General features: G+C 41.1%; 1 long non-coding RNA gene across 1 annotated transcript; it reads right to left on the bottom strand.

The window, feature by feature from the left end:
• Positions 1-232: 232 nt before the first annotated feature.
• Positions 233-6,391, bottom strand: LOC132885896 (uncharacterized). The gene is made up of 3 exons (XR_009654637.1): positions 6,333-6,391; positions 556-623; positions 233-419 (listed from the first exon to the last, which is right to left on the bottom strand). It is a non-coding gene; the product is annotated as an uncharacterized LOC132885896 (long non-coding RNA).
• Between the last annotated feature and the right edge of the window lie 8,643 nt (positions 6,392-15,034).

The raw sequence follows: 15,034 nt of genomic DNA on the forward strand, positions 1-15,034 counted from the left end.
TTGCCCCTGTCCCAACTTTTTTGAGATGTGTTGCTGTCATGAAATTTCAAACGAGCCAATATTTGGCATGAAATTTCAAAATGTCTCACTTTCGATATTTGATATGTTGTCTATGTTCTATTGTGAATACAATATCAGTTTTTGAGATTTGTCAATTATTGCATTCCGTTTTTATTTACAATTTGTACTTTGTCCCAACTTTTTTGGAATCGGGGTTGTAAAATCAGTCGATCCCTTGACAGCAGCACAAGGCATAAAATCATGGAGATACAAATCAAGAGCTTCAGTTAACATTCACAATGTTCAAACATCAGAATGGGAAAAATTGTGATCTCAAAGTGTGACTTTCTTTCACTGTGGCATGGGTGTTGGTTTGAGTCTTTCAGCTGATGTCCTGGGGTTTTCCCCTCACACAGTCTCTACAAAAATGGTGCAAAAAACAAAAATCAAGTGAGCAACAGTTCTGTGGATGGAAACAAACACCTTGTTGATAAGAGTGGCCAGAGGAAAATGGCCAGATTGGTTTGAGCTTTTTTGCCAGGAAGGATATAGTACCTCATAGCAACTCTACAACCGTGGTGAGCAGAAAAGCATCTCAGCATGCAACAGCATGGGTTCCACTCCTGCAGAAAAGTACAGGCATCTTAATCAAGAACAGATTCCTATTAAAGTGGCTGGTGAGTGTATTTTTTCTGAATGGAGTTTTTTTTTTTTTTTGGGGGGGGGGGCATACTTCTATAAAGTGTAATTAGTCCTGACAAAAAACTGACACTGTTTCTTTTTGAAATCAGAGGTGGACAAAGTATCCAAGTTCATTACTTCAGTCAAAGTACAGATCCCACTGGTCAAATGTTACTCCAATACAAGTGAAAGCTGTCCAGTCAAATTTTTACTTAAAGTACTGAAATACTTGCTTTTAAAAATACTTAAGTATTAAAAGTACATTTTCTGTCAATGCATTGTTGTATTATTGCCACAATGCTTACAAAAAGCTAATGCCGTTACCAAAGAGACAAATATAAATTCACAAAATGAATGCATGCTGTGCCATCATGGTGGTTTAACGTTAAGCTAGCGAGTGAGTGAAGCTCAGAGGTGGAAAGTAACGAATTACATTACTCACGTTACTGTACTTGAGTAGCTTTTTTTGTGTACTTATACTTTTTCAAGTAATTTTTAAAGAGTGTACTTTTACTTAAGTATGTTTTCTTTTAAGTAGTGTACTTCGGTACATTTTACATCACAACCGTTACTGAGTAAAAAAATAAAAAATAAAAAAAGGCTAAAACGGAGAAGGGGAAATGCGTTCTGGAAATGAATCACGGGAAGGACAGTTGTCGCGCGTGCGAGTCTCACACAGACGATGGCGGACATGGAGGAGACCGAGGAACCTGTGGTGGACGACCCTGCAGAAAACGCAATTTCTTCCAGTAATGAAGTGCACCCCTGGCCCTACATACGTGATCACTTCAGCTTCGTAGAGAAAAGGGATGACAGTTTCATTATGCAATGCAGATTATGTGTGCCCAAGAAGACAACCATTGCGGCATACAAAAATTCGACGTCTAATCTGCGCAAGCATGTTGAGGTAAGTATTGTCATTGGCATCATAATGTTTCCTTTCCATAGTAAAACCGACAACAGGCTGGTTATATTCCAAAAATAGTGGATGGCATTGCTAATGTTGAAGTAGCAACCTGTTGGTACTGTAACATAACAGTAACTAGTCTGTTATTCGGTTGGCTAATCATGCAAGCAAGTTAGCTTGCCAACCTGACGTGATCAGTCCTCCTACCATTCTACATCCAACAGGCCAGAAAGGAATACTAAGCAAAACAAATAATGTTTGAATTGAAACGGTTGCAACGGTTTTCGGTGCTGAAACCAACCTTTCGTTACCCCTAGCATGGTTTATTAATCCTTTTCATTTGTTCAATAACACACAGTGCACACAGGCAAGCTACGAGATTTCGGCGCAACATTTCACTTTCATATTTCGTCAACAATGCTTTGTGTGTGGTCAGGGTGATGTAAACGACATGACTGTGTGTAGTGGGTCATATTCGAGGCTGTGTTGCGCTCAGCCACAGATTTGAATTGAAGCACACTCATTGCTCTCATTATAGCTACAATGGAGGCAGAAAACACCCATTGTTAAAAGTAACGTTTTACTTTTACTCAAAGTACATTTTAAATGATCTACTTTTTACTTTTACTTGAGTAGATTTTTTTTGTCTGGTAACTTTACTTGTACTTAAGTAAAATTTCATCAGAGCAACAGTACTTGTACTTGAGTATAATATTTTAGTACTCTTTCCACCTCTGGTGAAGCTCTACCTGACATGCTAGCAAACTCTTTTCAAACTCAAAACCATATTGGGTAGCTAATACTATGAGAAAAGAAAGATTTCTACATTGTTTATTTGGCAAGATTATGCTAAAATGTATTTCTGAAAGCACGTCAGATAAGGGGGCAGTACGGTGGTGTAGTGGTTAGCGCTGTCGCCTCACAGCAAGAAGGTCCGGGTTCAAGCCCCGTGGCCGGTGAGGGCCTTTCTGTGCGGAGTTTGCATGTTCTCCCCGTGTCCGCGTGGGTTTCCTCCGGGTGCTCCGGTTTCCCTCACAGTCCAAAGACATGCAGGTTAGGCTAATTGGTGGCTCTAAATTGACTGTAGGTGTGAATGTGAGTGTGAATGGTTGTCTGTCTCTATGTGTCAGCCCTGTGATGACCTGGCAACTTGTCCGGGGTGTGCCCCGCCTTTCGCCTGTGGTCGGCTGGGATGGGCTCCAGCTTGCCTGCGACCCTGTAGAAGGATAAAGCGGCTAGAGATAATGAGATGAGATGAGACTTCAGATAAGTTAACATTATTCATGTTAGCATAACTCCATTTTTACATGCGAACAGTGTCCAAGTTAACTAGTTGTGTGTTAGCGTTAGCCGTGGACAAGGCTATGGCAACTTGGTGGGCAAATCCATAGAAAGTCATTTGACTAACCAGACTGCATAGCTACTGCAACGTTATCACTAGCTCAAAAAGCACAACTTCACTGCAAAATTTCTCTTGGAATAAAACATTTATATCCCTCAATATGCTTCCACAGATTGTATGGCGAGTTTTTGTAGGCCGTGATGTGGTTTGTTTTTGGCAAACAAAGCAAACATTTAAAAAGAAATGACTCTTTAATCCTTTTAGAAAACTAAAACATGGGTTCCAGCTATAGCCATGGGTGCATGCATTCCCCAGAAGAACCACTTCGTTCCATTCTGCCATCAACTGATCGAGTTAACTAATGCTGCTGAGGAATCACTGAACTTGGATTTTATCCAGTCTGTGGACATGTGACCCTAGTGACTACTGATCGACTGTCTCAGTGTCACCTGTGAAAAAAACCAATCACATTTTAAAAAAAGAAAAAATATCCACTTTCAAAGCTGCTTCAAAGTAACAAGGACCTTGATAGAAATGTAGTGGAGGAAAAAGTACGATATTTGTCTTTCAAATATCTTCTTTTGGCTGCTCCCGATTAAGGGTCGCCACAGCGGATCTTTCGTCTCCATTGCTCCCTGTCTTCCGCATCCTTCTCTACCACAGCTGCCACTTTCATGCCCTCTCTCACCACATCCATGTATCTCCTCTTTGGCCTTCTTCGTTTTCGTGTGCCTGGCAGCTCCATCCTCAACATTCTCCTTCCAACATGCTCTGCATCTCAGTCTCATCTCTCTTAGCTTAATTCCCAAGCTCTCCACATGTGCTGTCCCTCTGATGTGCTCGTTCCTTATCCTGTCCAACCTTGTCACTCCCATCGCAAACCTTAACATCCTTAACTCCGCCACCTCTAACTTTGCCTCCTGTCTCTTCATTAAGGGTACTGTCTCCAATCCATGCATCATAGCTGGTCTCACTACTGTCTTATACATCTTATCTTTCACTTTTGCTGGGACTTTCCTATCACAAATGACTCCCGAAATCCTTCTCCAACTGCTCCACCCTGCCTGCACTCTCTTTCTCACCTTACTATCGCAGCCCCATTTTCCTGTACAGTTGACCCCAGGTACTTGAATTCACCAACTTTCTTTACGTCTACTCCTTGCATCTTCACTACACTCTCATCCCCATTCTCATTGATGCACGTTTTGCTACCACTCACCTTCATTCCTCTTCGTTCCAATGCATACCTCCATCTCTCCAAACCCAACTCAACCTCCTTTCTACTTTCACCACATATCACATCATCCACAAACGTCATGTTTCATGGTGACTCTTGCCTCACTTCGTCCGTCAAGCTATCCATCACTATGGCAAACAAGAAAGGACTCGAAGCAGATCCTTGATGAAGTCCCACCTTCACCTTGAACCATTCAGTCATTCCAACTGCACACCTCACTGCTGTTTCACTGTTCTCATACATGTCTTGCACCACTCTAATATACTTCTCATTCACTCCACACTTTCTCATACAATACCACAACTCATCTCTCGGCACTCTCGTATGCCTGCTCCAGGTCTACAAACACACAATGTACTGTAGCTTTCTCTGGCCTTCCCTGTACTTCTCCATTAACATTCTTAAAGCAAAAATTGCATCCGACGTGCTCTTCCTTGGCATAAACCCGTACTGCTGTTCACAGATTGCTACCTCTCTTCTCAATCTCACCTCCAATACCCTTTCCCATAACTTCATGGTGTGGCTCATCAATTTTATCCCTCTGTAATTACTGCAGCTCTGTACATCTCCCTTATTCTTGTATATTGGGACAAGCACACTCTTCCTCCATTCATTTGGCATTTTCTCATTCTCTAGGATCTTATTAAACAAATCTCGTTAGGAACTCCACAGCCATCTGACCCAAACATCTCCAAGCCTCAATTGGGAAACCATCTGGTCTGACTGCTTTCCCAGTCTTCATTCTTTTCATGGCTGCCCTCACCTCATCCTTACTAACAGTGGTCGAGTTGTAAAATCAAACCAGGGGGGATGGTGAAATTTTTAGTCGCGTGTCGACCCATCGGTCGGTCCATCGGTGGGAAACTGGTTTGCTTTTAGGAGGGTTTGCACACAACGTAGGTCTGTGGACTTTGTTCATTTACCAGACATACAGTATTTTGTGCTGATAAAGTGTATAGTACACACTGTGTACCCTTTTTATTGTTGTAAAAAACATAATACACTGGTATTTTACTGTAAAACATGCACAGTGTGGATGTCGTGTCATATTTAGTCAGTCTCCTGGCTGACATACCTACCACATTCTCCATATTAGGGTGAAATGCAGATGACAAATTTGAAGTCTAACTTCATAGTCATGGTAGGCTCCTTTTAAATCGTTTGGGAAATAATTTATTAAAACCTCAGCAGGCAATGTAAATGAACAACTGAATCTTTTCATATCAAGTCAATAGAATTTTTATTCAAAGCTGAACATTGGGAACATTGAGTTAAATACAGAGGTAGGTAGGTAACCAATAAGCTAAAACAAGCAACAGTAAATTGTAAATCAGACTAAACTTCCTAAAAGATGTTTGAGGCATTATGCATTTTTTTTGTTTTTTCCTTTTTGTTATTATTGTGTTTATTCTTATGAGTAATGCAAATTATACATGCCCATACCGGTTATTATTTTAATGGAAAGAAAAGTACTTATAATGTTATTTCTGATTTATTTATTATCTGAACGAGGATTTGAGCTTTGAAAAATGACCGGATTCTTTCTGTAACATTGATTCCCGCTGTTACCTAGGTCACGTGACACCTTAACGTTGACGGTTACCAAGGAGCTGCCTTGGATACTTTGATACTTTGCTTCGATACATACCAGCACTTTGGTACATACTGGATACAAGCTAGCAAAATGAGTTAAAAGCAGGCATCTTTGGAAAGTTTATTTGGAAAGGGGAAAAGGCCCATTGAGGAAACAGAAGAAGAGCCGATGACGAAGAAAAAGAAAGCTGCATTTTAGCAGACAGTTTGTCGAGTCCTACACCAATCCTGCTCTGCCTTACATGTTGTGACCGGCTCTCTAATGAGGCAATGAAGCCTTCAAAACTGCTAGTGTCATTTATTTTAGCCTTCCTGTCTTGAATAACACTTTTTGTTGCCTGAAGAATAACAAACGAACGTCCAGGCTGATTAAATTAATGGCCTTATACAAGAAATCAAAGCTAACATGAACCTGAGTAAGCTATCGATAGCTGGCTAGACTCCAAACTAACATTCATTATGATAGCTGTGTTGTTATCCGCCGCCCACAAATTAGGCTCCATATCGGTAACTTTACAGCATGATAGTGGGCTCACAGAAAGTGTGACTGATATTCGTAACTCTTGACTTACCTCCTGAAATGTTTTTTCTTGCGATATTAAATCCGAACTTGCTTAGGTCTTGCTGTCCACTCCGCTTGGCCATGATGCTGCAATCCGCTGCTGTCACTGACGCTGAATGAAATAAAAAATTACGGAACCCCAACTGAATGTCACCTCCTCAAACGCTTCACTTGCGTGTGCCCTCTCTCGTGGGAGCTTATTGGATGCTCAGTTTCAGCAAAGCTATGTGGAATGGCATTTCTAATTCCAATGTTAAATAGAAGTAATGTCCACATTTATTGATAAAATTGCTCAAGGGAAGGGAGGGGGGATGATTTTGACTATTTTTTATTCCAGGGGGGATGGCATCCCCCCCATCCCCCCTCAACTCGAGTACAGCTTACTAACCAGCTCTGCTGTCTCCAATGAATCTGACCTTTTCTCTCTTGGATTCTCCTCATTTCATAAATTCTCAAAGTATTCTTTCCACCTTCTTAATACACTCTCTTTGTCAGCACATTTCCATCTTTCATCACTCTTACCTGCTGTACATCCCTCACGTCCCTGTTTCTCTGCCTAGCTAGTCTGTACAGGTCTTTCTCTCCTCCTTTGGTCTCCAGTCTTTTGTACAACTCCTGGTATGCATCTGCTTTCGCCTTCGCTACCACTCTTTTTTGCCTTCTGTCTCGTCTCTCTGTATAACTGCCTGCTTTCCTCATCTCTCTGATCATCCCAATTCTTCTTTGCTAGCCTCTTCTCTTTTATAATTTCCTGCACTTCTTTGTTCCACCACCATGTCTCGTCTTCCTTCCTCCTTCCCGATGACCACCCAAGCACCTTCCTTGCTGCCTCTCTTACTAGTATAGCATTAGTATCCCAATCTTCTGGCAGACTTCCATTACCACTCAATGCTCGTCTCATTTCTTCCCTAAATTCCTTCTGATGATCAAGCTCTTAGTTTCCACCACTTAATCTTCGACTCCACTATTTCAAGCTTCCTCTTTTTCACCTTCAAGCTCATCCTGTACACGACCACTCGATGCCGTCTAGCTACACTCTTCCCTACCATCACTTTACAGTCTCCAATCTCCTTCAGATTACCCCTTCTGCAGAGTATGTAGTCCACCTGTGAAGATCTTCCTCCACTCTTAAACGTCACCCTGTGCTGCTCTTTCTTCTCGAAGTATGTATTGACGATTGCCGAATTCATCCTCTTTGAAAAATCAACCACCATTTGCCCTTCCACATTTCTCTCTCTTACACCATATCTGCCCATCACGCCCTCATCTCCTCTGTTTCCCTCGCCAACATTTCCATTGAAATCTGCTCCTATCAGCACGCGCTCCTCCCTCGGTATACTTTCTACCACTTCATCTATCTTTTCCCAGAAAGACTCACTCTCTCTTCATTCTCGTATCCAACCTGTGGGGCGTACACACACACACAACATTGATTACCACTCCTTGAATCTCCAACTCCATGCCTATGACTCTGACACCCTCTTCACATCAATCACACTGTTGACCAACTCTCCCCTCAAAACAATACCAACACCATTTCTCTTTCCATCCACTCCATAATAAAACAACTTGCCTCCACCTTCAATGTTCTTGGCCTTGCTTCCCTTCCACCTCATCTCCTGCGCACACAAAATGTCCAACTTCCTTCTTTCCATCATACCTGCTAACTCTCTTGCTTTGCCAGTCAATGTTCCCACATTCAATGTTCCTACTCTCAATTCTAAGCTCCTTCCCTTCCATCTTTTACGCTCTTTCCTAACACGCCTCCCCCCTCTCTTTCTCCTTCTCCGTTTTGATGCAACAGTAACATACTTTCCACCGGCACCCTATTGACCAACAGTACCGGAAGTGGTCGTTGTTAACCCGGGCCCCGACCGATCCGGTATGGTATTTCTCTTTTCAATCCGTATGTTAGATTTGGCACAGTTTTACACCGGATGCCCTTCCTGACGCAACCCTCTCCAATTTATCCAGGCTTGGGACCGGTGCCAAGAGTACGCTTATGCACCCCCAGTGGCTGGATTTTTTTTGTCTTTCAAATATAGGGAAGTTAAAATCATAAGTTTCCAAAAAAAAAAAAAAAAACAAGTCAAGTACAGATACTCAAAAAGCGTACTTAAGTACAGTACTAAGTAAATGTACTTCGTAACTGTTCACCTCTGTTTGAAATAAGTCTGCATCAGATGTATTATCCAAAGAAAGCAAGCATTTTATGTCTGATACTGTATTTTCTTTTTGCTCTGGTGGCTACATTATGGTGTTTTGTCTCCCCCTGCTGTTCAATAGAGGAATTAAAGCACTTGTATTCAAGATAGTCTGAATATGTACATCATAATGATCCAGTTATTTGGTTTTTGCATCACAATACTGACTGTACTATGATGCTATGGCTTTAAATCCTATAAGGCTGAGCTTTTTGCTAAATGATCTGTATTCACCTTCATACCCTAGTAAGCTTCACTCATTCGATAATTAACACTTCTCAGGGGAGTCAATGCAAGTGTTAGTAGCAGCTACATACAGTGCCTTGCAAAAGTATTCATCCCCCTTGGTGTTTGTCCTGTTTTGTCGCAGTACAAGCTGGAATTAAAATAGATTTTTGGAGGATTAGCACCATTTGATTTACACAACATGCCGACCACTTTAAAGGTGCACGTTTTTTTTATTTTTTATTTATTGTGACACAAACAATAAGATGAAAAAACAGAAATTTGGAGTGTGCATAAATATTCAACCCTTTTCGTATGAAACCCCTAAATAAGAGCTGGTCCAACCAATTCACTTCGTAAGTCACATAATTAGTTGATTAAGATCCACCTGTGTGCAATCCAAGTGTCACATGATGTCTGTATAAATCAACCTGTTCTGGAAGGACCCTGACTCTACTACACGACTAAGCAAGCAACATGAAACCCAAGGAGCCTCCAAACAGATCAGAGACAAAGTTGTGGAGAAGTACAGATCAGGGTTGGGATATAAAAAATATCCCAAACTTTGAATATTCCACAAAGCACCATTAAATCCATTAATGCAAAATGGAAAGAACATGACACCACTATAAACCTGACAAGAGAAAGCTGCCCACCAAAACTCTCAGACCGGGTAAGGAGGGCATTAATCATAGATGCAACAAAGACACCAAAGATAACACTGAAGGAGCTGCAAAGATCCACAGCGGAGATGGGAGTATCTGTCCAGAGGACCACTTTAAGCTGTACACTCCACAGAGTGGGGCTTTATGGAAGAGTGGGCAGAAAAAAAGCCATTGCTTAAAAAATCATGTTTGGAGTTTGCCCAACAGCATGTGACTCCCCAAACACATGGAAGAAGATTCTCTGGTCAAATGAGACTAAAATTGAACTTTTTGGCCATGATGGGAAATGCCATGTGTGGCACAAACCTAATACCCTGAGAACACCATTCCTACAGTGAAGCATGGTGGTGGCAGCATCATGCTGTGAGAATGTTTTTCATCTGCAGGGACAGGAAAGCTGGTCAGGACTGAAGGGAAGATGGACAGCACAAAATACAGGGCAATTCTGGAGGAAAATCTGTTTGAGTCAGCCAGAGGTTTGAAACTGGGACAAAGGTTCATGGTCTAGCAGGACAATGAACCTAAACATACTGCTAAAGCTCCACTGGAGTGGTCTAAAGGGAAACATTTAAATGTCTTGGAATGGCCTAATCAAAGCCCAGACCTCAATCCAATTGAGAATCTGTGGCATAACTTGAAGATTGTTGTAGACCAACGCAACCCATCTAACTTGAAGGAGTTGGAGCAGTTTTGCCTTGAGGAATGGGCAAAAATCCAAGTGGCTAGATGTGCTAAGCTAATAGAGACATACCCCAAGAGAGCTGTAGCTGTAATTGTAGCAAAAGGTGGCTCTATGAAGTATTGACTTTTTTTTTGGGGGGGGGGGGGGGGGTTTGAATACCTATGCACACTCCAGATTTCTGCTTTTTCATCTTAATTATTGCTTGTCACAATAAAAAAAAAAATGTGCCATAAAAAAATAGGACATCTTTATATTTAGACATTTGACAGTGGTTTGAAGAATCACCTGTGTGTAAGCTCACTCCACTTCAGGGGCTCAGCAATCACCCTGACTCATAAGAAGACGAGGATTGTGCGTCACACCGCAACACTTCAAAAATCAGGAATTCCATTAAAACATGCAGGTTAGCTGTTACTTCAAACCTTAATCACTGTTTTGATTTGATGAACACCAGGGCACTGAACCTTAAGGTAGGGTTTGTGCTTCACCCAATTCACATACTGCATTTACCATACTGTATTCTCATGATCAGTAAGCCCATTGAAATGAAAAAGCACTTATGTGCTTGCCTGCACTGCTTCAGTCCATCATCTTTCACTCAAATGTGCAAATATTATAAACATGCATCATTGGATTTGATCTCATGAGGTTAATTAAAGCAATGTGATTTTCATCTCAATATTCTGTTGCAGTTGACACCAGACTCCATCCACACATGAAATCTCTCAAGCTTCATGCCATCAAATAGATATTCTTTGCTGAATATTTTTGAGCCCGTTTATTAAGAATGTGTGAAGCATTGTTATACAAGGCCCTGTGAACGAGTTATTATCGAAGAAAACATTAAAAACAAGCACACGAATATGAACCTGTGATTTGAGTCACGGCTAGACTCAACTAGGCTGTGATAAATTTATTAATTGAGAATCAGAATCAAGAATTCAACAGCGCTGCAGTCTTATAAAATATAAATTGCCTTCTAGTGTGGGTTCTATATGGAATTCTGTCTTGCATAATAAATCTACAAAGCCTTAAGTATATTAAAAAAAGTCCTGAAATCTGATTACAGGTAGTTAATCCAGGTCTCAGTCTGGATGACCATTAGAGGGCAGTGTTCCTCCAAGAGTCCTCTCAGCAGGGAAGACCATTAAAATCACAGCACTGACCTTAAAGTACATTCTACCATTCAATAAAGAAAACGAGCCTGCCAAGAAAATGAAACAAATTTGAAATGGACGTAATTATGGAAGGAGAAGCTGGCAGTCCAATTCAGCACTCTGGGTACAGAGACACAGGACGTGACTGACGCAACCTCTCTGTGAGCCAGTGCCCACTTTCAACAGCCTGCCTTAATCATTCATAACTAAAGCATCTTTATGTCCATCCAGAGCACAGGACTGATTTTAAGGAAAGTCAAGATATTCATAGGAGTTAATTTGAACAATAGTGCTCCGAGAGCACAATATCCCCCACTGGCAACTGAGCCATAACTCTGGTTAAATGCAACTGAACTGAACGAAAACACAATTTGCGTATTTCTGACAAAGAATCCTGTCAAGTTTTGTGAAATTTCTCAAAAAATTGAGAGTTGATTTCAGAAAGTAAGCACGTGTTGATGAAATTGCCCAAGTACAAAGTTTGTTAATAATCAAGGGCATAACACTGGTAAAATTTGCCCAAATTAAACATTTCAATAAGCATATAACTGTCACATAAAGCCTTCTGCCAAGTTGGGCGAAATTCCTGCACAAATTGTGAGAGGAGTTGATTTCAGAAGAACGTACACCCTCATGAAAAAGTTATTTAATCAAGGGTCAAAACTCTGCCAAAATTTTCACAAATGAAATTACAGTAGTGCTTGAAAGTTTGAGAACCCTTTAGAATCATCTATATTTCTGCATAAATATAACCTAAAACATCATCAGATTTTCTCACAAGTCCTAAAAGTAGATAAAGAGAACCCAGCTAAACAAATGAGACAAAAAATTATACTTGGTCATTTATTTATTGAGGAATGATCCAATATTACATATCTGAGTGGCAAAAGTATGTGAACCTCAAGGATTAGCAGTTCATTTGAAGGTGAAATTAGAGTCAGGTGTTTTCAATCAATGGGATGACAATCAGGTGTGAGTGGGCACCCTGTTTTATTTAAAGAACAGGGATCTATCAAAGTCTGATCTTCACAACACGTTTGTGGAAGTGTATCATGGTACAAACAAAGATCTCTGAGGACCTCAGAAAAAGCGTTCAGGCTGGAAAAGGTTACAAAACCATCTCTAAAGAGTTTGGACTCCACCAATCCACAGTCAGACAGATTGTGTACAAATGGAGGAAATTTAAGACCATTGTTACCCTCCCCAGGAGTGGTCGACCAACAAAGATCACTCCAAGAGCAAAGCATGTCATAGTCGGCGAGGTCACAAAGGACCCCAGGGTAACTTCTAAGCAACTGAAGGCCTCTCTCACATTGCCTAATGTTAATGTTCATGAGTCCATAGACCCCGAAGCCGTTTGTTTTCAGGATAATGGCTGGCTGATGAAATTATTGGCTGGCTAGCTGACTCAGCCAAAACCTTAATGGCTGCTGCAGCCACCAAAATGTTTATGGCTACAAATGGCTGATACTGGACGTCACTGTGTGGCATATATCCGGGCGAACGGATCAAACAAATGGGGGGAATAAATAGCAAATTACCATAGGTCCCCTGGTCTCTTACTTCATTGTAAATATAAATCTAGCAAGATTGTAGTTCAATGCTAATAATAAGCTAATCTGGATTGTTCGAGGAAGGCATCTAGCTATCTACTCTCACTAACAATGACCAGTGAAGGACTAGCAGCTACCTTACTATGATGAAAGTAGAGTGGTGGAGTACTTTTTTTTTTATCAATCTCGAAGTATGTGAAACAAACAAACAAAAAAAAATACCTTTACACTTTCCCTCAGCAGCGGCAAAGAATGCAGCCATCTCGTCGATATCGGAGTCGATTGATGCTCTGGGTGGGTTCCCGGGTTCCCCAGTGTATCGTGGTAACGGTGTGAGGGGCGGGAAGCCAGACAGGTAGTCACAACGGCAAGCTTGTGGTGGCTCTCTGTGCTGTGATATCAGTTCTAAATCTCTACAGTGTATGCCTATACGTCTCTATTGTGTTACTACTAGTGTGTACAGTTGATCATGTTTGTGTCACTTTTCTTGTAGCTCATGATGTGGATAAACCCATTATTTGATGTACACAATTCTTAGTGGCTCAGCCAAATTTTATTAGATAGCGGCTCAAATTGGCTTACAAAATTATTGGCTGGCAGCGGCTCAAATTCTAAATGGCGGTTTTAGCGGCGGCTTCGGGGTCTATGAGTCCACTATCGGGAGAACACTGAACAACAATGGTGTGCATGGCAGGGCTGCAAGGAGAACACCACTGCTCTCCAAAAAGAACATTGCTGCTTGCCTGGAGTTTGCTAAAAATCATATGCACAAGCCAGAAGGCTACTGGAAAAATGTTTTGTGGACGGATGAGACCAAAATAGAACATTTTGGTTTCAATGAGAAGTGCTATGTTTGGAGAAAGGAAAACACTGCATTCCAGCATAAGAACCTTATCCCATCTGTGAAACATGGTGGTGGTAGTATCATGGTTTGGGCCCGTTTTGCTGCATCTGGGCCAGGACGGCTTGCCATCATTGATGGAACAATGAATTCTGAATTATACCAGTGAATTCTAAAGGAAAATATCAGGACATCTGTCCATGAACTGTATCTCAAGAGAAGGTGGGTCATGCAGCAAGACAACGACCCTAAGCACACAAGCTGTTCTACCAAAGAATGGTTAAAGAATAAAATTAATGTTTTGGAATGGCCAAGTCAAAGTCCTGACTTTAATCCAATCGAAATGTTGTGGAAGGACCTGAAGCAAGCAGTTCATGTGAGGAAACCCACCAACATCCCAGAGTTGAAGCCGTTCTGTACGGAGGAATGGGCTAAAATTCCTCCAAGCCAGTGTGCAGGACTGATCAGCAGTTACCGGAAACATTTAGTTGCAGTTATTGCTGCACAAGGGGGTCACACCAGATACTGAAAGCAAAGGTTCACATACTTTTGCCACTCACAGATGTGCAATCTGGGATCATTTTCCTCAAATAAATTACCAAGTATAATATTTTTGTCGTTTGTTTAACTGGGTTCTCTTTACTTTTAGGACTTGTGTGAAAATCTAATGTTTTAGGTCATATTTATGCAGAAATTTAGAAAATTCTACAGGGTTCACAAACTTTCAAGCACCACTGTAAATCGCACTATGCGTATTACCATCATATAACAAGGCCTTTTCCCAAGCTTCGAGAAATCTGTCCAAAAATTGTGAGAGGAGTTGATGTCAGAAGGCAAGCGCAACTTCATTAAATTGTGAAAGTAAAAGGTTGTTAATCAAGGCCTGTAACTCTGGTAAAACGCGACCAAACTGAACAAAATGTGTATTACCAAAATATAAGAGCCTTCTGCAGAGTTTGGTGAAATTCCTCCACAAATTGTGAGAGGAGTTGATTTCCGTAGGAACACGCACTCAAATTGTCAAAGTATAATTTTGTTAATCAAGAGCTGCAACTCTGGTAAAATGTGACTGAATTTAACGGAATCACAAAATGCATATTCCTGACATATAACAGAATCCTGGCAAGTTTTGTGAAATTCCTCCAAAAATTGAGAGGAGCTGATTTCAGAAGGCAAGTCCCCTTCCCAGGACGGACAGACATCACTACGACATAATCCCCCTTCGGGCCTTTCAGCCAGTGGGGGATAAAAATCAAGACTTTTTTTTTTTTTACCAACAATAATTAAAAAAAAAAAAAAACTAAAAACCTCCCAATCCCTTGCACAGTCCTTTAACAATGTTTCAGATTTGGAAAAATCCTATTCACAGATCACGCAAGACAGAG

Source organism: Neoarius graeffei, chromosome 5, assembly GCF_027579695.1.
Source record: "Neoarius graeffei isolate fNeoGra1 chromosome 5, fNeoGra1.pri, whole genome shotgun sequence".
Taxonomy (NCBI): Eukaryota; Metazoa; Chordata; class Actinopteri; order Siluriformes; family Ariidae; genus Neoarius; species Neoarius graeffei.